Consider the following 25,116-nt stretch of genomic DNA (forward strand, 5'->3'; position numbering starts at 1 on the left):
ATCTTTCTTGATAAGTGGGTTAATTGTGTGATTATCCACTATTAAATTGCCAGGCGCACAAGGAGACCTTCAAGAGGATCTCACCGTGGACACTTGAACTTCCGGAAAATAATTCTTATTGAATTGCTCGGTGAGTGTCAAGTGTGTGAATTTTGATACTTGCTTATTTGTGGTATTTGTTGAAAGTTTTAAAAATAAGGGCGGGTGCGTACTTTATCGCACTCGTTCTAATTTCAAATGAATGAATGAATGAATGAAATGTATTGAATGAATGAATGAAATGCAATGTCATGTCATGAATGATTGTGTCGTTGGAGTGAATCTCCTCGACTACCAAATGAATGGGGGACGCCCAAACTCATACGCCGTCCTTAGACTCGAGCCGGCAATGGGTTTGGTCGGGAACTTGGGCGAGCCATGAGATTATAAGCTCGACCTAATAAGAGGTCTTGCTTGGCATACTCGTCGAGTATCGCCCTAAAAATAGACTTGTGGGCCCTTGGGGTGTACGGTGGACGGAGGGAAGAAAGTGGTGATCTACGGAAATGGAAATACCGACCCGGTTGACAGGAGGGTCAATGCGGGAAAGTATACGAATGACATCGACAGATCGAGTGGGACTTAGCTCCTGAGAGCTACTATATCCTTGAATTGTTTCTGATTACTTTTCCTGTTTGATAGATTGATTATTGAAAAGACATGGCTTTATTTATTAAAGTTGGGATTGTTATTTGATTACGTGCTTGCATGTGTGTTCTTGGCCTCACGAGCGTTTAGCTCACCCTATAGTTTTGTTTTCCTTAACAGGACCGACTCTTGGAGAAATATGGAGAAACCATCCGTTGTAATTTTGTTAAGACTCCTGTTATATATTTTGACTAGGCCCTGGTTTGGGTTGTACTTTTGGAAATTGTAAACTTGAAATGTTTGGGCCCTGATGTGTACTTTGAATTGAAGTCGTTTCATGATTACCCGATGTACTGGTTATACATTAAGTGACTTATTAAGCTTGAACGCTTCCGCATTATTGTATTCATGTTGCTCTCATCGAAGTGATTAATTCGGTTTTAAATTGAATGGAATTGCTTGAGTCCTGGCGAGAGCTGGGCAGGCGTCCGCGGATACCCTTTGGTCCGCCTTAGGGAGATGTGGGGCGTCACAGTTGGTATCAGAGCACTAGGTTAGAGGTCTATATGGGAGACATATTAGATACTCTACCTTAGATACTCTACCTTTAAGACTCGATATGGGATAACTTAATCCTACCCTAAGTGATGCTTGAGGCGAGCTAGCAACTAAGTTAGTCCTACCTCAAGTGACGAATGGGATGAACCAGCTATTAAGATAGACATGCATTGCAGGATATTGGAACTGAGTAGTGATTTAAGTTCTAACCTGAAAATATTATTATTGTTATTATTTTGCAGGGATGGCTGATGGAAACGGAGCCCCGGCAGCTAATGGGAATGGCCATGCGAATGGTCATTTCGAGCCCCTTAGGACTATCTACTACCGATCTATAGCAGGAGGAGCTCGTGTACGCTACTCACCCTATGACAGATACCCTCGATGTTCGTGTAGGTTGACTTTCGCCTACCCGGACTATGTGGTGCTTGCTTTGGACGACGAGCGTCGTCAGTTGGTGGATGCCAACCGTGATTTGCAGACTGAGGTAGATGAGCTTAGGCAGATGGTTGGCGCTCAGGGTGAGCGGATTGCTGAGCTTGAGGAGGTGCTAGAGGGTGAGGTAGCCACATCTGCAGTGGTTAATGAGGAGCTTCGGGATACTAGGGCTCGACTCATTAGGTTAGCACGAGATGTCCGTACTCGGGCTTTCGAGATGCTGGTTGATGCTACTAGTCTGGTTGAGGACGCTACTGCGGTGATTCCTGATGATGAGGAGGAGGATCCGGAGGAGGAGGTTCCTCCTGATAGCCCTGCTATGGACTAGGATCTTGGTCGTTGACCCCTTTTGACTTTTGACTGGTACAGTTAGGACTAGTTAGGGTGACGCGAGTGCCGAGGCCATTGTATTTTGCATGCTTGTGTGGCCTACTTTTGGGCACTTGTTCTTACTTTAGTCTTCTGTGACTAGAAGTATACTTCTGAGCACCTGTGTGCTATATTTTGTGAATTGTCCCTAACTTGTTAATTGTACGAACTTGACATGCTTATGAATGTAAATTATTGTTAATTTCAATGCTTCTTGGTTAGTTCTAAATTCGATATAATTCTTGTTTTCTGCTTAAATTAATTTATTTCTTGCACTAGGCACGTTTAGACTAATGGAAGGATTAAGGAGTGGTCGAGGCCGTGGACGAGCGTCTAGACAGGCCCAACCTCAGGGGGATGACCAGGGATCGGCAACTGGACCGACCCAGGGACAGGAAAACGTTGAGTGTAACCAAGTGGCTACTGCCATCAATAGGATGACTGATATCCTAGAACGTCTAGCGGAGAGACAGGGTCCTGGACCATTTAACCAACCTGGGGGCCAGGATAGGGGAGAGGATAGAGCCCTGGAAAGATTCCTAAAGTTTAACCCGCCTAAGTTTATGGGTGAACCTGACCCCGAAGTAGCAGAGAATTGGTTAGAAAGGATGACCAACATATTCGCCGCTCTAGACTATACTGAGGATAGACGAGTTAACTTTGCTGCTTTTCAATTTGAGGGAGTAGCCCGTGCTTGGTGGGATTTGATAAAAGGAAAATGGGAAAGAGCTCGAACCCCTTGGACTTGGGAGAATTTCACAAGGGAGTTTAATGAAAAGTTTCTTCCGCCCTTGATTCAAGAGAAAAGAGAGGACGAATTTATTAAGTTGAAACAAGGAACCCTTACTGTAGCAGAGTATGAAGGGAAGTTCACTAAACTTTCCAAATACGCTCCTGAGTTAGTAGCCGATGAACGGAGAAGGATTAGAAGGTTCATACAGGGACTTAATGTGGAACTTCAGGAGGGCCTGGCTGCAGCCCAAATCTCTACTTTTACTGAGGCTTTAGAGAAAGCGCAAAGGGTTGAGAATGCAAGATCTCAAGTGAGGGATTTCCACAATAGAAAAAGGAATTTCCCTAGTCGCACTACTGGGCAGACCAGTAAGTTTGTACACCCTTCTAAAAAGGGAAGAGGTGAAGGAGGAACGAGAACTGCTGGAGCTTCTAGGGGAGCTCTATCTAGGGGAGGTCGTAGCGGGACGACTCAAGCTAGGGGAGCACCATCTGTTGGATCGACTGTGACCCCTCAAGTTACTTGTGGGTATTGTGGTAAACCCAACCACTCTGAGGATGACTGCTGGAGAAAGCTGGGAAAATGCTTACTGTGTGGGAGCACTGAGCATCAAATTGCAAATTGTCCGAAATCGTCAAAAACAGGGGGAAACCTGCAGAGACCTGAAAAATCAACCTCTAAGTAGACCAGTGCCGGAGGGAGTCGACCGAAAGTACCGGCTAGGGTCTACGCATTGGACTATCCACAAGTTCCAGAGGCGACCGAAGTGGTCGAAGGTACAATTCCAATCTTTCACCGCCTAGCTAGGGTTTTAATTGATCCGGGTGCAACGCACTCTTTTGTAAACCCTGATTTCATGAGTGGAATAGACTTGAAACCAATTAAGTTACCATATGACTTGGAGGTTAAAACACCCACTGGGGACAAAAGTCTAATTGCTAATATGGTGTATAAGAATAGTGAAGTTTGCGTGAGGGAAAGAAAATTGCTGGCCGATTTGATAGGCTTAGCGATTAAAGGATATGATGTGATCCTAGGGATGGATTGGTTAGCCCGTTATAATGCTCAGTTAAATTGTAGGACGAAAATTGTAGAATTGTGTATTCCAGGGGAGGCAACCCTGAAATTGGATGTGAGGGGTAAGTTAGCCTCGTCTGCACTTATTTCGGGAATTCGGGCTAGAAAGTTGTTAAGTAATGGAGCTCAAGGGTATTTGGCTTTTCTTATTAATACCCCTAACGATAAGGTGAATCTGGAAGACACCCCGGTAGTAAAAGAATTTTCTGATGTTTTTCCTGAAGAATTGGAGTCTCTACCTCCGGAACGGGAAATAGCTTTTAAAATTGATTTAGCTCCGGGAACAGCACCTATATCAAGGACACCATACAGGATGGCTCCAGCTGAGTTGAAGGAGTTGAAGTTACAATTACAGGATTTGTTGGAACGGGGTTTTATACGAGAGAGTGATTCTCCGTGGGGAGCCCCAGTTTTGTTTGTAAAGAAGAAAGATGGGAGTTTGAGGTTATGTATAGATTATCGAGGTTTAAATGATGTTACGGTTAAGAATAAATACCCACTACCCCACATCGATGAACTGTTTGATCAATTGCAAGGGGCGGTAGTGTTTTCAAAGTTGGATCTAAGGCAAGGTTACTATCAATTGAGGATTTTGGAGAAGGATATACCTAAGACTGCTTTTAACTCAAGGTATGGGCACTTCGAGTTTGCAGTGATGCCTTTTGGGTTAACCAATGCACCTGCCGCTTTCATGGATTTAATGCATAGGGTTTTTAAGCCTTACTTGGATCAATTTGTGGTGATTTTCATTGATGACATTTTAGTGTATTCTAAGAATGTGAAAGATCACGAGAAACATTTGAGAATTGTTTTACAAATCCTGAGGGAACATCAGTTATATGCTAAGTTTAGCAAGTGTGAATTTTGGCTAAAGGAAGTGACCTTCCTAGGGCACATAATTTCAAAGGATGGGATTAAAGTGGATCCAGCTAAAGTGGAAGCTGTTTCGAAATGGAAACGACCGGAAAACCCAACGGAAGTTCGGAGTTTTATAGGACTGGCAGGATATTACCGGAGATTCATCCAGGATTTTTCGAAAATCGCTGGACCTATGACTGAGTTGACCAAGAAAAATGGAAAATTTATTTGGAGTTCTAAGTGTGAAGGAAGTTTTCAGGAGTTGAAAAGACGGTTGACTAGAGCGCCTGTTCTAGCTCTACCAAATGGACATGATAGTTTTGTGGTTTACACAGATGCATCTAAGGAAGGTTTGGGATGTGTTTTGATGCAAAATGATAAAGTGATAGCTTATGCCTCTAGAAAATTGAAGCCGCATGAAGGAAATTATCCGACCCATGATTTGGAGTTAGCGGCTGTGGTCTTTGCTTTGAAGAAATGGAGACACTATTTATACGGAGTGACATTTGAGGTTTTTACAGATCACAAAAGCCTTAAGTACTTATTTTCTCAGAAGGAGCTGAATTTAAGGCAACGTAGATGGATGGAATTTTTGGAAGATTATGACTGCACGATTAAGTACCATCCTGGGAAGGCCAATGTAGTGGCCGATGCTTTGAGCCGTCAGGTACAAATGGCTGGATTGATGGTTAAGGAATTTCGATTGTTGGAAGAAGTTAGCTATTGGAATCCCCGATTAGAACCAAGGAAAGTGATTTTGGGGAACATTGTGATAACCTCCACTTTATTGGAACGTATTAAGGAATCTCAGGAAAAGGACCCTGAAATGCGAAAGTTGGTGGAGAAAGTCAAGATGGGAGACCAGACCGATTTCACTTCGGGATCAGATGGAATATTAAGATTTCGAAATCGGGTGGTTATGCCAAAGGACGAAGGGCTTAGAAAAGAAATTTTGGAAGAAGCCCACCGATCAAAGTTTACAGTACATCCAGGAGGGAATAAAATGTACCAAGACTTGAAAGGTCTTTATTGGTGGAAAAATATGAAGAAGGAAATTGCCCAATTTGTTCAGACATGCTTGGTTTGTCAACAGGTTAAAGCCGAACATCAGAAACCATCTGGGCTTTTGCAACCTCTAGAAATACCTGAGTGGAAATGGGAAAATGTTACCATGGACTTTGTATCAGGTTTACCAAGGACACAGAGAGGCCATGATGCCATTTGGGTGATAGTGGATAGATTGACTAAATCGGCTCATTTTCTGCCGATTAATATGAAATATCCATTGGAGAAGTTGGCCAGATTATACTTGGATGAGATCATCAGACTACATGGTATACCTGTGAGTATTGTGTCGGATAGAGATCCAAGATTTGTTTCGAGGTTTTGGCAAAAGATGCAAGAAGTGTTGGGGACTAAGTTGAACTTTAGTACCACCTATCATCCCCAGACTGATGGACAATCTGAAAGAACGATTCAAACTCTTGAGGACATGTTGAGGACTTGTGTACTGGACTTTGGAGAGAATTGGAGTAAGTTCTTGACTTTAGTGGAATTTGCCTATAACAATAGTTTCCACTCTTCTATTCAAATGGCTCCGTATGAGGCACTTTATGGTCGGAAGTGTAGATCCCCCATTTGTTGGGATGAAGTAGGTGAACGGAAAATCTTAGACACGACTACTGTATCTTGGATTGAGGAGGCCAATGAAAAGGTGAAATTGGTACGGCAAAGAATTCAAACCGCTCAGAGTAGACAAAAGAGTTATGCCGACAATCGGAGGAAGGATTTGGAGTTCACTGTTGGAGATATGGTATTTCTCAAGATTACGCCTTTAAAAGCAAGTTTGATGTCCGGAAAAGGGAAGAAATTACAACCAAGGTTTGTAGGGCCTTATAAGATTATTCAGCGAGTTGGGAATGTAGCCTATAAGCTGGAATTACCACCGAGTTTATCTCGTATCCATAACGTGTTTCATGTGTCCATGCTTAAGAAGTATCATCCAGACCCCTCTCATGTTTTACAACCGGAGAATATTGAGATCGATGAAACCCTAACCTATGAGGAGAGACCGGTAAAACTTCTGGATCGAAAGGTGAAGGAATTGAGAAACAAGCAGATACCACTAGTGAAAGTTTTATGGAAGAACCATGGAGTAGAAGAAGCAACATGGGAAGTTGAAGAGACAATCAGAGAGAAGTATCCAGACTTGTTCACCAACCAAGGTAAATTTCGAGGACGAAATTTTCTTAAGGGGGAGAGGATGTGAGGACTCGCAAAAAAAAAAAAAAACTATTATTGTATGCCTAATTTATGGCTTAATAAATTATTTAAATGGATTTTATTTCCACGGAATATTTTCTAGTCTTATGAGACCTAAACGCATGATAATATAACTTCGTTATATTTTTAAAATGATTCGTTTCGAAAATTAATTTCCTAGAGCGCGTTTAGTAAAAATAGTGAATAGTACTTGGAGATTTTATCCGCGTAGTAGCCCAATAAGCTTGGAATATTGGAGACTTGTACTAGGGTCCTAAAATAGGTAATTTTATGAATAAATATTCAAGTGATAGTTAGTAGTGCAATCGTTACAAGAATTTTTCGAAAGTTCCGCGTTATAGCGGTAAAATTTGACGGTACGCGTTTTCACACGCGCGACTTCAATTGAAGGACTTTAGACCCTTATTTCGGGACAATTAAGAGTGAATAATAATTACAAGAATATATATGCATTGGAGGTTTAGTGCACTAGTGAACCAAACGCGCGAGAAAAATCGAGTCCAAACGCACCCTAAATTGCACTATTTCAAGTTGACTTTGAGGTGCATTTTGCACCACACAAAGAATCTTCCTTTGGAAGCCAATTGCATCAGCACTCTCTCTCTCTTCACCTCACTTGGCCGAACAACAAGAAGGAGAAGAGCTCTCCATTGTCTTCATTTTTCATCTTCAATCCATGCACCAAAATCCACCCAAATCACACCAAACTTGGAGATCTCTTAGCAAACCACTTGGAGACTACATCTAACTAAGGAGGAAGGGAGCTTTAACGGTTTCTTTGGAGCTTCAAGAGGGCCGAAAATTCTGACCTTGCAAACCAAAGGAGTAGGTAATGATCAACCCTTGGATTCTTATCTTTTGGAGATTATATGACAAGATTAAGTTCATGCATGCACTTAGTTACTTGTTTATGGTGTAAAAATGTGATTGTGGGCTCTTGGAATTCCCACACTTGGGTTGTTGTTTCTGATGTGATGATTAATGGTGATTATATTGTTGGTTTAGTGATTTTAATGATGCATTAGTGATGGGTAATTAGTGGAAACTTCATTGGGTGTAAGAAGCTAAACTTTCCGATTTTGCCCCTGCCATGTTCGGCCATTTCCAGGCCAATTTTTAATGGTTTAATTGCTTGAATTGGATGTTTGTAGGATGTATTAGATGTGTGAAAAATTTCATTGAAAAATAATGAGGTTTGAATGGGCAAATGAATTTTTTTTAGAAACCAGCAAATCTGGAAAACTGATTCGCGTATGCTCTGACCAGCAGTAGTATTTTGGCTATAACTCTGTCCTCGGATGTCGAAATCATGTGCCGTTGGTGGCGTTTGAAACTAGACATTCCTAGCTTTAATTTGGTATATAATGCACGTTCTGAGTCTTTGTGAGCAGGCCGAACCAAATGTTTTAAGTTCGCTGTCCTGTCACTCTGTTCATCTGGAATGAAGTGTGCAGGCTGCAACTTGATGCCCGAATTTGAACCAGATGGGTGCCGAATTTGGAAACGATTTCTTCTATGATATTTTAACTCAATGAATGTATTTTCCAACGGCGTAAGCCATGCTCAATTTCGAGCTATATTGACTGAGTTGTGACTAAAACAAGTGGACTGCTCTGTTTTGGAAAACCCTAATGTTTGGACTGGTTTGGAACAAAATCTCGGAGTGAACTTGTTAGTTGATGTTTTTGATATTAAACACTTACCAAAGGTATCATGGGTATATCTTAGACCCTTATTTCACAAATGAACCATGGTTGGATAACTTTCTTGGTTAAACGATTGGAAATTTGGAAAATGAAGGTCCAAGGCAGATTGCCTTAGGATTTTTCTTGAACTTCGGTTGGCTCATTAACTACCTTGCCGAAGGTATTTTTCCCTGAAATTCGATAGAGAGATACTTTCCATATAGTATTGAAATACTGCCAATTTTGGTGCCGATTCAAGTTCGTTTCGATACCAATTGAATTACTAAAGTTAGAGGTTCAAATCTGGAAAATTCTCATCCAGTCTTGAATTTGCTCAACTTCGGGCTACCGTATCTCGGTGCTCGAGACTCCGATTCTTGATCCGCTTGTTTTGTCATACACTTCACTTGCAACACTAATTGAGCTGCAAATTTCAGAGGCCGGTTTGCAACGTGCGAATCGTGCCGAATTTTCAAAGTTGGCCAAAAACCAACTTCATTCTGCCTTGTGAACCAACCCTGCATCTTCAAGCTCATTTTTGACCACTTTCCACTTCGATTCATGGAAAAGTGTCTTCTAGGAACTTATAGTACTCTCTAAGAGGTTTCCAACGGTATAAAGTTTTCCAATTCTCGACTTATATCGAGCGAGTTACGATTTTTCAAAGATTTATCGTAAAACTGAAAAATTTTCCAACTTCAAAGAAATAGAGTTTTTCAAAAACTCTTTATTCTTTTGATGTTCTTAAACGTTTTGTTTACGATTTTCATGATCAAAACTCAAATAATATTGTACCTAATAAAAGGCAAGTTGAACCTCGATTTACGTGTAATTGAGGTTCCTTTTTGTAAATAATTCTTAGATTGTACTAGTGTACAATCTTTCTTGATAAGTGGGTTAATTGTGTGATTATCCACTATTAAATTGCCAGGCGCACAAGGAGACCTTCAAGAGGATCTCACCGTGGACACTTGAACTTCCGGAAAATAATTCTTATTGAATTGCTCGGTGAGTGTCAAGTGTGTGAATTTTGATACTTGCTTTTTTGTGGTATTTGTTGAAAGTTTTAAAAATAAGGGCGGGTGCGTACTTTATCGCACTCGTTCTAATTTCAAATGAATGAATGAATGAATGAAATGTATTGAATGAATGAATGAAATGCAATGTCATGTCATGAATGATTGTGTCGTTGGAGTGAATCTCCTCGACTACCAAATGAATGGGGGACGCCCAAACTCATAGGCCGTCCTTAGACTCGAGCCGGCAATGGGCTTGGTCGGGAACTTGGGCGAGCCATGAGATTATAAGCTCGACCTAATAAGAGGTCTTGCTTGGCATACTCGTCGAGTATCGCCCTAAAAATAGACTTGTGGGCCCTTGGGGTGTACGGTGGACGGAGGGAAGAAAGTGGTGATCTACGGAAATGGAAATACCGACCCGGTTGACAGGAGGGTCAATGCGGGAAAGTATACGAATGACATCGACAGATCGAGTGGGACTTAGCTCCTGAGAGCTACTATATCCTTGAATTGTTTCTGATTACTTTTCCTGTTTGATAGATTGATTATTGAAAAGACATGGCTTTATTTATTAAAGTTGGGATTGTTATTTGATTACGTGCTTGCATGTGTGTTCTTGGCCTCACGAGCGTTTAGCTCACCCTATAGTTTTGTTTTCCTTAACAGGACCGACTCTTGGAGAAATATGGAGAAACCATCCGTTGTAATTTTGTTAAGACTCCTGTTATATATTTTGACTAGGCCCTGGTTTGGGTTGTACTTTTGGAAATTGTAAACTTGAAATGTTTGGGCCCTGATGTGTACTTTGAATTGAAGTCGTTTCATGATTACCCGATGTACTGGTTATACATTAAGTGACTTATTAAGCTTGAACGCTTCCGCATTATTGTATTCATGTTGCTCTCATCGAAGTGCTTAATTCGGTTTTAAATTGAATGGAATTGCTTGAGTCCTGGCGAGAGCTGGGCAGGCGTCCGCGGATACCCTTTGGTCCGCCTTAGGGAGATGTGGGGCGTCACAGATCTTGGCTCATTTACATTGTTCTCAGGTATTGGAGGGACAAGAAGGTTTCTTTTTTCAATGAAGGAGGATTGTTGGTCAGAGGTCATGGTCATCATGAGACCTTCTTCAATAAGCAAGACATGCTGTTTGAGATCTTCAAACAAGGAAATGACTTCAGAATTGGATGCAAAGGACTTGCTAGCAGACTTTCTAGGATGAATGGTGAAAGGAGAGACAAAGTCTGACTGATCACGAGGAGTCCTAGGAGTGACAGGGGTTTCATGAAAATTTTTCCTTTTAGACTCAGCCACAGTCTCCTTATAGCATCAATGGCCTTCAAAAAATTTTAAATTCTTTCGTTCAAAGTAAGCTTTTGAGAAAACTGATGAAGCACTGTCTTTGGGAGATTTTCCAGAAAAAGGTATTTCAAAATGGGCAAAGATAGGAGTCAGAAATCTGCCATAAGAGAGCTTCCTACGACTGTCAGTGCTAATTTTGAGCAAAAACTTGCACATTACAAATCCAAAATCAATGCGGATTTTTTCAACAAAGCAGTAGAAAAGATAGAGTTCCATTTTGTTTGCATCTGTTCTGTGGCCATCAGTTGGCACCAACAGATTTGAAATGATGGTAAAGATGATCAGATTCTGAGGACTGAGATCATCCAGTCTTGCTTTAGCAGGAGTATTGAATGTGGTTTAAAAATAAGTCATGAGTTTAGCATTGTGAAAATGATGGTAGGTAGACGGAAATTCCTCATACAAAAAGAAATTTACAATTTTTCCTTTGAAACCATGTTCAATACTGGTTTTCAGAATGGAATTCACAATGTCAGGGGTTAACATGATGTCTACAGAATTGACCCTAGAGATGAGTTCAGTGTGTGATTTACCCTTTCTAAGGTTAGCAAAGAATTGATAAAGCATGTCAGGGTAAAAGACATTAGGAATGGTCAGAAGATGAGTCCATTTCTGAAATTCAAACAGTTTAATAACGGGTTCAAGATCAAGCTTACGAAATTCATAGGGAAGGATGAGCCTTTGGGTGATAAACCCTTTTTGAGAGACTAACTCAAATCTGTCTCTAGCTTCATCATCAATGAATTTTGGAAGAGGAGTGGGTTCTTCTACTGGCTGAGACACAGGAGCCTTTCCAGAACGTTTCCTATTTGAGATTTGTGTGGCAGATGCCCCTACATTTTGAGCCTCAGTTCTTGTCCTTGGAGATTTCCTGGTAGAGGGTTCAGGAGATTGCTGACTCCCCGTAGTGTTTCCTTCATTCTGCTGATCATCAGAGGGATCAGCAGATTGCTTTTTCTTGGATTGGGGAGTGCTCTTCCTCTTTGCAGTCCTCTTTCTTTTAGCAGAGGATCTTGTGACAGTTTCATCACCCTGGGTAGCCTGCTCTGGTTCCTCATTTCCACCAACAATATTCCCTTCAGAGTTCTACCCTTCCATCTGCTCATCAGATGATTCAGCAGTTGGAGTAACCAGTTTTCTTTGGGCAGTTTGCTTCACTTTACCACCACGGGTCGCAATCTTCTTTTTGGGTGCCACAGGAGGTGGTTCCATGATTTCAATGTCTTCATCCCTAAACCTAAAGGATCGTCCGGCACTAGTAGATCCTCCTTTGATTCTAACCATGATGCAATATGGATATGATTTTTGATGCAGAATGTGGTGTACAGAGGAAGAATGCTGTAAGAGCCAACTAGAGTGCACTAAGAAGCCGCAAGGAGGAAGTTATGTGAAGTTAGGGTTTCGTATGTGAATTGGGAGTTTTGGGGTAGTTGGCGGTTAGGAGTGATTTTTATGAGTGATTAATGAGCAATAGAGGTGTAATTGAGTTGGTTGGTTCAATTTCTCGGAACTTGGTTTGAGGAGAGAGGAATTTGAATTTCAAATATTAGAGGAAACTGAAAGGTTGCGTCCGAGACTTATGGAGGAAAATGAACTAAGAAGAATGGGTAACTGCCTTATAGGACTCAATTTTTGAGTGTCGGACGTCCGAACGAAGTGAAGCGTCCGACACAACCATCCGAACCAAGGTTTTTCTGAAACTTGGACGAAGAACACTGTCGGACATCCGTTCCAATTCATCGGACGTCCGATAAAGATTGACTAGAAATGAGACTTAGAATATTTTTCTGAAACACCCAATTTTGTTCTCAAGGACACAAATTGATCTAGCGGAAGAGCTTTTGTGAGGATATCAGCGATCTGTTCTTTAGAACAAACAAACTCAACACGGATTACCCCCTTGGAGACAAGATCGCGAATGAAATGATGCTTTATATCAATGTGCTTAGTCCTAGAGTGTTGAATGGGATTTTTTGTTAGATTGATTGCACTAGTGTTGTCACAATACATGGGTACACATTCATATACTAAACCAAAGTCATTCAATGTGTTTTTCATCCATAACAATTGAGCACAGCAAGCACCAGCAGCAACATATTCAGCTTCAGTAGTGGACAGTGAGATAGCATTTTGTTTTTTACTAAACCAAGAGACCAAACAATTTTCAAGAAAGTTGCATATGTCAGTAGTACTTTTTCTATCTATTTTACAACCACCAAAGTCAGCATCAGAGAATCCACACAAAGGAAGTTCATGACATTTTGGATACCACAAGCCAAAATTTAAGATTCCTTTAAGATATCTCAAGATTCTTTTTACCGCATTCAAGTGTGATTCCTTTGGACAGGATTGAAATCGAGCATATAAGCACACAGCAAACATGATGTCAGGCCTACTAGCAGTTAAATAAAGTAAACTTCCAATCATACCTTTGTACTTCTTCTCCTCAACTTTTGTACGTTCTTCATCTTTATCAAGTTTGGTAGATGTGCACATAGGTGTTCCAACAGGTTTTGAATCCTCCATTCCGAATCTTTTCAACAACTCCTTGGTGTATTTTGTTTGATTTATAAATGTTCCATCTTGGGTTTGAATCACTTGGAGTCCAAGGAAGAAGTTCAGTTCTCCCATCATGCTCATTTCAAATTCTTTTTGCATGATAATGGAAAAGTCCTTGCACAAACTCTCATTAGTAGCACCAAATATGATATCATCCACATATATTTGCACAATTAAAAGATCTCGTGAGCTTTGTTTTGTGAAAAGTGTAGTATCTACAATGCCCCTTTTAAAACCATTTTCAATCAGAAATCCACTCAGACGTTCATACCATACTCTAGGAGCTTGCTTTAATCCGTATAAAGCTTTTGAGAGTTTAAACACGTGATCTGGATAAGATTCATTTTCAAAACCAGGAGGTTGGTCAACATAGACTTCTTGATCTATAAAGCCATTTAAGAAAGCACTCTTAACATCCATCTGAAATAATTTAAAATTCTTGAAACATGCAAATGCTAAAAACATTCTTATGGACTCCAGCCTGGCCACAGGTGCAAAAGACTCATCAAAGTCTATTCCCTCTTCTTGAGTGTATCCCTTAGCCACCAGCCTGGCCTTATTTCTAACAACTTCCCCTTTATCATTCATTTTGTTTCTAAAAACTCACTTTGTGCCAATGATAGGATGGCCTTGTGGTCTGGCAACCAGGGTCCAAACCTTGTTTCTTTCAAATTGGATTAACTCCTCTTCCATAGCTAAAATCCAGTGCTCATCATTCAATGCATCAACAACATTTTTAGGTTCAATATGTGATACAAAAGCAAGATTATCTACTAGGTGTCTAGAGGAAAGAGTTCTGACCTTTTCAGATGGATCACCAATTATAAGGTCCCTAGGATGGTTATGAACAAATTTCCAGGTTCTTGGAAGATCATTAGGAGTAGTGGTATCTCTCTCATTCACTTCTCCAGCTGGACTGACCTGAGTGTCAGTATCCTTTGAATCAGTTTCTGGTGAGGCAGAGTCATGATTATTGATTGCTAGCTTCTTTAGTTCTTCTTGAACACCTGTATCATCATCTTCACCACAACTCTTAGAGATGTCACCATCAGATTCATCAAAAGTAATGTGTATCGCCTCCTCTATAATCAGTGTCCTACGATTATAGACTCTGAAGCCTCTTTTGTTTTCACAATATCCCAAGAAAATTCCCTCATCAGATTTCTTGTCAAACTTTCCAAAATGTTCCTTGATATTCAAAATGAAGCATTTACAACCAAATACTTTGAAGTAACCAACAATAGGCTTTTTGTCAAACATGAGCTCATAGGAGGTTTTGTTCAAAATTGGTCTTAGAAGAACTCTGCTCATGGTATAACAGGCTGTGTTTATGGCTTCAGCCCAAAAATATTTTGGTAAATTGCATTCACTAAGCATGGTTCTAGCAGCCTCTTGGAGAGTTCTATTTTTTCTTTCTACAACTCCATTTTGTTGGGGGACTCTAGCAATAGAAAATTCATGAGTAATGCCATTATGATCACAAAATTCTGGAAAACCACAGAACTTGAATTCTGTCCCATTATCACTTCTAATCCTGACAATTTTCAAGCCAAGCAGATTTTGTACTTTGGCAAATAATGAGGTAAAATTCTTAAAGGCATCATCTTTATGAGCAAGGAATATCACCCAAGTATATCTAGAATAATCATCAACAATCACAAAGCAATATCTCTTACCACCAAGGCTTGTAGTTTGTGTAGGACCAAACAGGTCAAGGTGCAAAAGTTCAAGTGGTTTTGAAGTAGAGACATATTTCTTGGGTTTAAAAGATACCTTGACTTGTTTTCCAAATTGGCAGGCATCACAAATTCTGTCTTTTTCAAATCTGATTTTTGGGAGACCTCTAACAAGTTCCTTTTTAGAGATTTCTTTTAGCAAATCCATATTCAAGTGACACAGCCTTCTATGCCATAACCATGGGTCCTCATTTGTTACTTTGAGACATTTGAGATAGGAGGAATCAATTTTTTCAAGAACAACTATGTCGCGCCCCATTTTTTGATAAATAAATAAATGGTTTGAAAAAAATGTATTTTTGTGATTGGAAAATGAATTGTGATTTAAAAGAAAAAATTGGTCTAAATGGGGGGTTGAGAATGCGACGATTTGACCCAAAATTATAGTTTAAAAAGGGTTTTTGAAATAAAAATTGGAGTCGCCACTTGGTAATGAGTTAAGGTGTACCAAGTCACCAAAAAATGAATTTTTAAAGAAAAAATAGGAAAAAGTAGTAAGAAACCCCTTTTAAACGACTCCTAATCCACGTAAACCAAAGAAAAAGGTTCGGGAGTCACATTTGACAAAGGGGAAGGCAAGGATAAAATTCAAGGCACCCCTTTGACCTAGCCAAGGCTAGTTGCATGATTTAATCAAAGATTTTCTTGTTTTAATCAAAGAATTTACCACATTTGGATGCACTACATGAATGCAAACCCTAGACCTAGGGGTATTGGGGAAATTTCTCTTCAAAGGTTGAGTGGTGCCAATCACATTAATTGTGAAGCCCAATAACGATCTTTTGAAGAAGTCACGAATAATGCAAGTGGGATGCAAATGAATGGAATGCATGTATGCAATGTGAGGATATGAGTTTGAAAAAGTAATTATGTAAGTGAAAATGTGCACGTGAGTGGGCAAAGTACGGTATGTGAAATGATAATATGAAGTGCATGTGTGCAAGTGATGATAAAAGTGTTCGTGTGCAAGTGAAGAAACATAAAGGTGCACGTGTGCAAAATGGGAGGAAAAATGAAAGTGTTATGAGGGTATAAAATGGTAGAGTGGATTTAAAAATGCATGAGCCTAGGGAATCCACGCATATTGGGTACGGGGAGACCTAAATCGTGACTCAATTTGCCCTTTTATAGAGGGAATACAAGCGTGCTAAGGTTTAGAAAAAGCCACACTCGTCTATATCCCATATTTAAGGGGACTCTCAAGCAAATGAACCCTATAACTAGCATGAAATGCAAAAATCCTAAAATGAAAGGAAAAGGGGTTCGAGGGGCATGCAAAATGATAAAACTAAAAAGAATGCATGACATGTAATGAACATGCAAACATGTACTAACGAGGGGAAATCCCTAAGGGTCTAGCGTTGGATTAGCCCATTCTATGAATTCCGACTAGCGTTGGACTAGTGGAAACGTACATTCATCCATCACATTCATTCAAGGATATGGAAAGCGAGTAGACATGTCAATCACATAGCACATAACACTTAGCATGCATATCTAAATGCCAAAACCTAAGAAAATGATTAAACATATAGCACATAGACATGCAAGACACATAAGGTGATTAAGGCCCTAACTATTACATTTACTAGCTAGGCACAAGTCTTCAACAGCTCTTCATCGAATGCTCCTCCAAACCCTATCTATTACAAGCCAAGAGGTGTACACATACCCCATAAAGAATAACTTAAATAAAAAGCAAAAGTAAGTGAAGTAAATGAAGGGAATTAAAGAGAAACAAGGGAAGCAAGTAGACATGCAATTTTCACGTAGCATGTTGGATCACATAGGAGAGACAAAAAGATAAAGGAAATTATACCTCCCTTGAGTTGATGACTTAAATGGAATGAAATCACTTATTTATCCTCCAAAATAAAAGAAATGGTCAAGGTACCAATTTATTGGGGAAAATTAAAAGAAATGCGCAAGTACAAAGCTCACTTAATCGTAAAGCCTCTAAAGTCATGACTTAAGTGCAATTGACAAAGCATGGTAGTTAATTGAGGCAAAACAAACAATGAAATTGCAAAAACTAAAGCTGCCAAGGACCAAATTGATTGATTTCCAAAGTTTCTAGGCCATAACAGAGTTTTAGGGAACTTGGGGGGCTGAAAGTGCAATTTTTTACGGCTATTTTGCATGCATCTACGTAGGAAAGACTTTGTTCTTATTTCTGCAACATGAACTACGCAGCTATCTCTTTTTTCCATTTTTCATTTGTGAACTTCCTTAAGCTTTTGGACTAAATCAAATGCAGTTCGTACAAAACAACAAACCGCCACCTGATCTACTCACTTTATAATGCAACAAAAGAATCAATCAAACAAAAGGAGCCTGTAAAATAACGAAGCAAATTTTCTGCTGCAACATTAATCCAGAGTTTTTTGCAACTTTAAGCTTTCAAATGCAGGTTTCATAGAAGACTTCAAACAACAGCCAGCAAAGACCATCCCTCAATCACCATTTAACAACTAAACACTTTGATAAACACAACACAGCTGAACCATGCAATAAAAAGAGCAGAAAACACCCCCAAAAGTTCATGCAACTCGAAGACAATTTCTGCAACAGCAAGTTTCGGCAATTGATGAAGCCTTTTTAGCAACAAAACTAGCTGCAACTTTTCTTAGTTTCACTTTCCAAGACCAGATTCATATTCAAACATACGCCTTAACCAAAATTTTCTTGATCTAACATCCAAACTTTGAACTAAGCAAACAAGACATGAGAAGGAATTCAAACATGGAAAGAACTGATGTAAAACTCTGGAAAAACACTCATGTAAAAAATGGCAACCTGAAATTTGTTTTACAGCTTGTGTATTCATTATCACCTACGGGTTCCATTACCACACATTCACATGATGCAAATCAATTCCAAGCCAACAAAATATACATCTTTTAACAAATCACGGCAAAGAAACCCATACCAAAATGTGGTGCTGAACATCTAAAAGAAAAATCTGAATTGAGGGACTTGCAGGAACCCAGATTCATTCATTGGTTTCGAGTTCTGGGTTTTCATATCAAAATCAAACAAACGCCCAACTCTCAAGACAAAACAACCAAACCCAAATCTTGTACTTTGCCCACCTTAGAATTCGTCAGGCCCAAATTACACACAAAAACGAAAAACCAAAATGCAACCCATTAGTTCATCAGATTACATATCGTGGCCATTGGATTGTCTTTGCAGTTTCAGATATTTGCTAGAAGAACCAAAGAATCAATATATGGAAGATGTGATTCTAGAACTTCAGAAATCTGTGCTTAAAAAAAAGAAAAAGAGAAGGAACAGGATAGCTTACAGCTCTCTCTCTCGGTGAGAATCCGCAAGTTATGATGGACTGAGGTGACTTCGGCTCCTTGTTCTCCTGATCCTCGATGAACAGCAGCAGATTGCTCTCTTTCTTTTGCTATTTTTCCTTCATTTCTTCCAAAAACTCTTGGCTTCCTTTCTGTTTTTCTATCTCATTGAACCCAGCCGTTACTCTCCCTCTTCGCTCCTTTGCCGGTTCCCTTTCTGCCGTCAAAAAAAGCCTCCCTTTTCTCTCCAGATTCTCTCGGCCGCCTTCTTCCTCCTCTGGTTTCTGGTTTTTCACAGCCGACTACCTTCCTTTTCCAGAGTTTTTATCCACCCTTTTTCTCCTTCCTCATTTTCCTTAGCTGCTGTCTGCCTTAGTGTTCTTTTCAGCTGTCAACCGATGCCCCCCAAATTCTTGCTAGCACCTCTCTTCTGGCTGCGGCCAATCTTTTATATGAGCCCCCCCTTTCTCTCCCAAAAAACTCTCTTGTTTCTTTCTACAGCCGCTACTCTCTCTATTCCCGTATGCTCCTCTCTCGATTTCTCTCTTTCGGCCGCTGCTCTCTCGTCCCCCCTCTCTGTTTTTTCGTTTGTTTCTTTTTCCTTCTCTTTCGCAGACCAAGCTCTCCCCCCAGACAAAAGCCTCCCCCCGTCACTCTTCTCGGCTCTCTCTTTTCAGCCGACCCCATTCTCCCACAACCGAGAGAACTCCCCCCAGAAACCCAGGTGCTACCTCCTTCCTTTTAGCCTCTCACTCGTTCTGTCTGCCGCTCTTTTTTCTTTTTTTTTTTCTTTGTCCCTTAGCCGTCACTCTCCTTTGCCGTTTCTTTCTTCTCTCTTTTTTCCGTAACTCTCTCCTCAATCCTCCCCTCTTCACCTGCGGCTGTTACCCTCTTTTTCTATTTATACCTGTACTTTCCAACCCCAAAACAACTCAGCATATTTCCATATTTGCAGCCAAAGGAGCCGTCTCAACCTTTCTTTGCAAGCTGCAACAAAACGCAGCTTCATGCCGCGTTTCAGTGTTTTTTTTTTTTAAAGCTATTAATACAAAAATTAATAAAATATAAATAATAATAATAACAAAATAACAGAATTGAACACAATTTAAAATAACTAAATAAAGTGGCCATTTTCAATTTTTTCTACATTTTTCTTTTTTACTTTTCCATTGTTTTTTCTTTTCTTTTCCCTAAATAAACCAAACAAAAATAAAAGATAAATTAATTAGAAATGACTAAAATAGATAAACAAAAACAAAATTGCTATTTTTCCCTTTTCCTTTTTTCCTTTTTCATTCATTTTTCCTTTTTCTCTTTTTTTTTCTTTTTTTTCTTTCAAGAAATTCTATGCTAAAAACTTAAAAATAAAAATAAAACTATAAACTAAAAACTAAAAATCGAATAAAACTAACACGACAAATAAAAAACAAAAAATAAACAGTAAATGAAATTACACCAAAAATTTGGTGTCTACAGTTTGCCCCTCTTTGTCTGAGTTTTGAAAAAACTTGAGACAAAGAAGTAGACACCAAATACTTACCTGCATTATTCGGCTGCAAAATGATTCCAACGAACAAGAATTCTAAAAATGGGACTGACCCGAACATGAATGTAAAAATGGGATAGACCCATGGGATAGACTCGAACAGAAATTTAAATTTGGGATAGACCCACGGGATAGACCCGGACAGAAATGTAAAATTAGATGAATTGAAGTGAGATGGAGTGTTAGTGGGATGAAAACACGCACATTAGTGAGATAGGCTCGATGCTAACGGCGGTAGGATGAAAACGCGCACGTTAGTGAGATAGACTCGATGCTAACGGCGGTAGAATGAAACACGCACATTAGTGAGATAGACTCGATGCTAACGGCGGTAGAAATGAAACACGCAGGTTAGTGAGATAGACTCGATGCTAACGGCGGTAGAAATGAAACACGCACGTTAGTGAGATAGACTCGATGCTAACGGTGGTAGAAATGAAAACACGCACGTTAGTGAGATAGACTCGATGCTAACGGCGGTAGAATGAAAACACGCACGTTAGTGAGATAGATTCGATGCTAACGGCGGTAGAAATGAAACACGCACGTTAGTGAGATAGACTCGATGCTAACGGCGGTAGAAATGAAACACGCACGTTAGTGAGATAGACTCGATGCTAACGGCGGTAGAAATGAAAACACGCACGTTAGTGAGATAGACTCGATGCTAACGGCGGTAGAAATGAAACACGCATGTTAGTGAGATAAACTCGATGCTAATGGCGGTAGAAATGAAACACGCACGTTAGTGAGATAGACATGAAACACGCACGTTAGTGAGATAGACTCGATGCTAACGGCGGTAGAAATGAAACACGCACGTTAGTGAGATAGACTCGATGTCTACACGCACGTTAGTGAGATAGACTCGATGCTAACGGCGGTAGAAATGAAACACGCACGTTAGTGAGATAGACTCGATGCTAACGGCGGTAGAATGAAACACGCACGTTAGTGAGATAGACTCGATGCTAACGGCGGTAGAAATGAAACACGCACGTTAGTGAGATAGACTCGATGCTAACGGCGGTAGAATGAAACGCACACGTTAGTGAGATAGACTCGATGCTAACGGCGGTAGAAATGAAACACGCACGTTAGTGAGATAGACTCGATGCTAACGGCGGTAGAAGTCAGTGAATTCAATGTGGTTGTCAAGAATGGGGAATGGAAGGGTGCGCGGCAGGCGCTGAGATTTTGCAAACAAGAAATGAAAATTGGATTTTCAAGAAATAAGAAAATGATTGATTTTTTTCTGATTTTTCTGACTTTTTCCCTTCGGATTTTTCCGAGAGAATCTTTTTCAAAATAATTTGCCCCAGTGTCGTGTCCATTTTTCCCTCCTTTTTCTTGCTTCTCTTTGCAGTATCGGCCTTCCGCCTCACTGGATGCTTATCGTCATTTTGAACCATGAATACTTGTACAGGGGGCTTAACAAAGCATGACATGCACTTAAATTCCATGAAATGAGCAGCGTGATTGGTTTGACATCCTCAAATGTATTACAAAACATTTTGCCCCAGTATGGGCTTATTTCATGAAATCTCACAAATAAAATTTTGCCCCAGTATGGGCTCCCCTGATTGCAAAAACTTGCTCAGATGATTCCCCATTTATTTGAACAAAGAAAACCCGCACTTTCTAAATTTTAGAAAAGAATACAACAATGTGAAGAAACTTTAAACGTCAAGTTTGAACTCATGCAGAAATTTCATGATGAATTCCTCGAAGTAACACCAAATTCAAGAAGATTTCTTCCTCACTTTTAGCATTGGTGCTTAGGGTAACGGGTCACCACTTCTGGTTGACTCATCTTTTCAGGACCAATCAAGTGACTTTATTTTTTGAAATGGCTAAGGAAATGGGAGGTCAGAATTTGTCTCATTTTTGTGCCCCAGTTGTATGTAATCCCATTCAATGTCACATCTTAGTGAAAGCAAATAGTTTGTCACCCTCATTTCTTAAGAAAATTGAGTCAACATATAAGCCTTAAGTTTGCAACAAATGGGTAAGAACGATAGCTAAACATGCGAAAACTGGTTATACCCTTATGATCACAAATGATTGATGGATTTCTTATGAGCATAATACTCACTTTGAGTTGTCATGAAGGAATAAGTCAACGATGGATTTTGTTAGCTTGTAATGTGGCTTGAAAACGATAGCTAAAGAATAAAACTTTCAAGGACATAGCACCGAAGATCGCATTTTCCCAAAATTGCCCCTATTTTGAACTCGAAGATTCTGAACTTTGTTTGATCACTCAATAGGGACTTCACCATCGAATCCTTTGTATTTCATTTTTCCTTTTTGCTTTTCCGTTTTCTTTTCTTTGATCTGGTGGGTTTGCCATGGTGAGTAGCGTCAACCTTATAGTCAAGCAATTCAGAAATACAGCTAAAATTTTCCGGCATCAGAAATTTTCTTGACAGGGCCATTGCAAAGAACAGAAGTCAGGACTTTCGGCTTTTGTAATGGGGTCAGGTGGGGTGCTTAGGAAAGTTAAGGCTTGAAGGCAGATTTCAAGAGCGGTTTGAAAAATCTGAGATCGCATTGTTGTGCCAACCCTATTTTAGGGCTAAATCGGAATTTGCCCCAATTTATGCTCAATTGAGGCTTTTTCTCTTTCATTTTCTTTCTTCTTTTGATTTTTCGGCCTTCTGCCGTTCTTTGAAATTTTCAAAATTTGCCCCAGTTTATTTTTTGAACTGAGGTTCTCTTCTCTTTTTTTTTTTGTCTTTTGATTTTGTGGCTTTTCACCTTTTCACTTCTTGAAATTTTCCTTTTCAACTCAAACTTGCCCCAGTGTGGGGTTTGCGATTCTCAGGGGTTGCCAAATGAAGTACTTTATTCTGAAGGCTCAAAAGGGATAACTAGGGATAGAATGTTTGATTGGAAAAGAAGAGGGCCTGACCTTTATTCCGTTCCTTACAATAACTCTGAAAGGAAACTTTTATTAATGGGAAATTTCTTGCATGTATCGGAATTAACTGACTGAGGAAGACTCTCCATAAATGGTTCGTCGGACAAAACCCTTCCTTTTTCCCTTTTTCCAAAATTGAATCCCAGAAAAATTCATATTTCTCCAATTTGTGATTCCCTCTTTTCTTTTCTTTTGGCATTTTTTGCTTTTTTTTCTCTCTCTTTTTTTTTTGTTTTTTTTTTTGAAAAATTTTCCAATCTCCCTCCCCAATGTGGGGTGCGATCATAGATGCTTTGAAAAGAACCTCCAATTTTGGCTCAAATGAGGATGCAAGGGATAAATAGTGTTTAGATTATAGAAACGATGGCCAAAGTATCATTCTTACACTTCATGACAACCAAAGTAACGAAATGATCATTGAAAATCCATTCCCTTTTTAGATATTTGAAAATTTTCCAATATAGGGTAGTGATCATTAGGGCTTTTATTTGAAACGAAATTATTCTTTCAAAAGCTCAAATGGGAGAACAAATGATAAAATGTGTATAGGTAGAGAAACGAATGCTCGAAGTATCATTCCAAATTTTCAAAACAAACAAGAATAATGCACATTTTTGCTTTCACTTAGATGTGAATTGAATATAATTAGACATAGTGAACATTTTCAAGCAGAGGTTGCCCCAATTTGCAATTTATCAATCAATGGGACTGATTTTATTTTGGGGTTAAGTGAAGGAGAAAGGCATCTCACGGGTCTTCTGAGTGACCTCTTTTAATTTTGAGCACTCTTATTGTGTAGCTCGGATCACCAATCGAGCATACACTTGTGAATTTTTAGGCTGGAGGTTGAAAAAATCTCAATTTAGTTTTATTTCTCAAAATTCATCATGAAATCTCCAATGAGTAAGAATTAAGAATGAAAAGTACATAAATATACACAAAGCAAAAATTGTCCAAAAATTTTATTGCTGAAAAAGTTTGAAACAAAATTCTCGTTCAATTATAATACAAATGAGAATAGAAAACTTCTAAAGAGCTCCACATATATACCCTTTTTGTCTCCTTTTCTTTTGACACAAAAATATATTAACAAGTCAAATATACAGAATTTTCCTTGAAAGCAAGTATGAAATCTCTTAGAAGCTCTTAGCCTAGAGTTTTCAGATGGATCTTTCATGTTTCCATTGTTGGATCTGCCCAAGAATCAAATAATACTTTCCAAACTTTATTGGATCAAAAAATTGTTATCCAATATATGGAAATATTTTCATCTTATTGAAACATTTTTTATGAATGCAGGGGAGGGGGAAAACAAAAGAAAAATACCCCGAGTTAGTAGGCAAAACTGCAAAATCGGTATGTATGTCCTATGGGGGAACCCTTTTTGTGCCAAGGGTAGGCCTAGCATGAAAATGCAATCCGCTAGAATAGGCACTATACAATACCTGATGGATCCGATCAACTCATGGAGTGAAAAATAATTTGAAAAATTTGGCCCATTGGAATGAGAAGAGACGTTGGTCAAAATGAGGACCTCGTCCGAAGGGATTGATCACTTTTGATCGATACAAGAATTTGCAAAAACGCACGTGTTTGACCTTGACGAACTTCCTATGGAAGAGATTGGAATTCGTTTGACAAAATTTCCTCAGTAAAGCGCGGGTCAAAACCCCAACTGATCAAATGACTGGATGCAATGGATGTTTTTCTCAAAATCGATTAGGTTTCCCAATTTGGAATTCGACCTTGAAACCCTAATTGATCAAATGGGTTGAATGAAATTGACAATTTATTTAAAAATCGACCGGATTACCCTAAAAGGGAAACGGGTCAAATGAATTGAGTGACATTTGATAACTTACTCAAAATTGACGGATCACCCTAAAAAAAGGAACTTGGTCAAATGAATTGAATGAAATTGAGAATTTATTCAAAATTGACCAGATCGCCTAAAAAGGGTAAATTGGTCAAATGAATGAAATTGAATTAGTGATTGATTCAAAAATCGGCCGAATGACCCTAAAAAGGGTAAATTTGTC

The sequence above is a fragment of the Coffea arabica genome, chromosome 5c (assembly GCF_036785885.1).
Source record: "Coffea arabica cultivar ET-39 chromosome 5c, Coffea Arabica ET-39 HiFi, whole genome shotgun sequence".
NCBI classification, from domain to species: domain Eukaryota; kingdom Viridiplantae; phylum Streptophyta; class Magnoliopsida; order Gentianales; family Rubiaceae; genus Coffea; species Coffea arabica.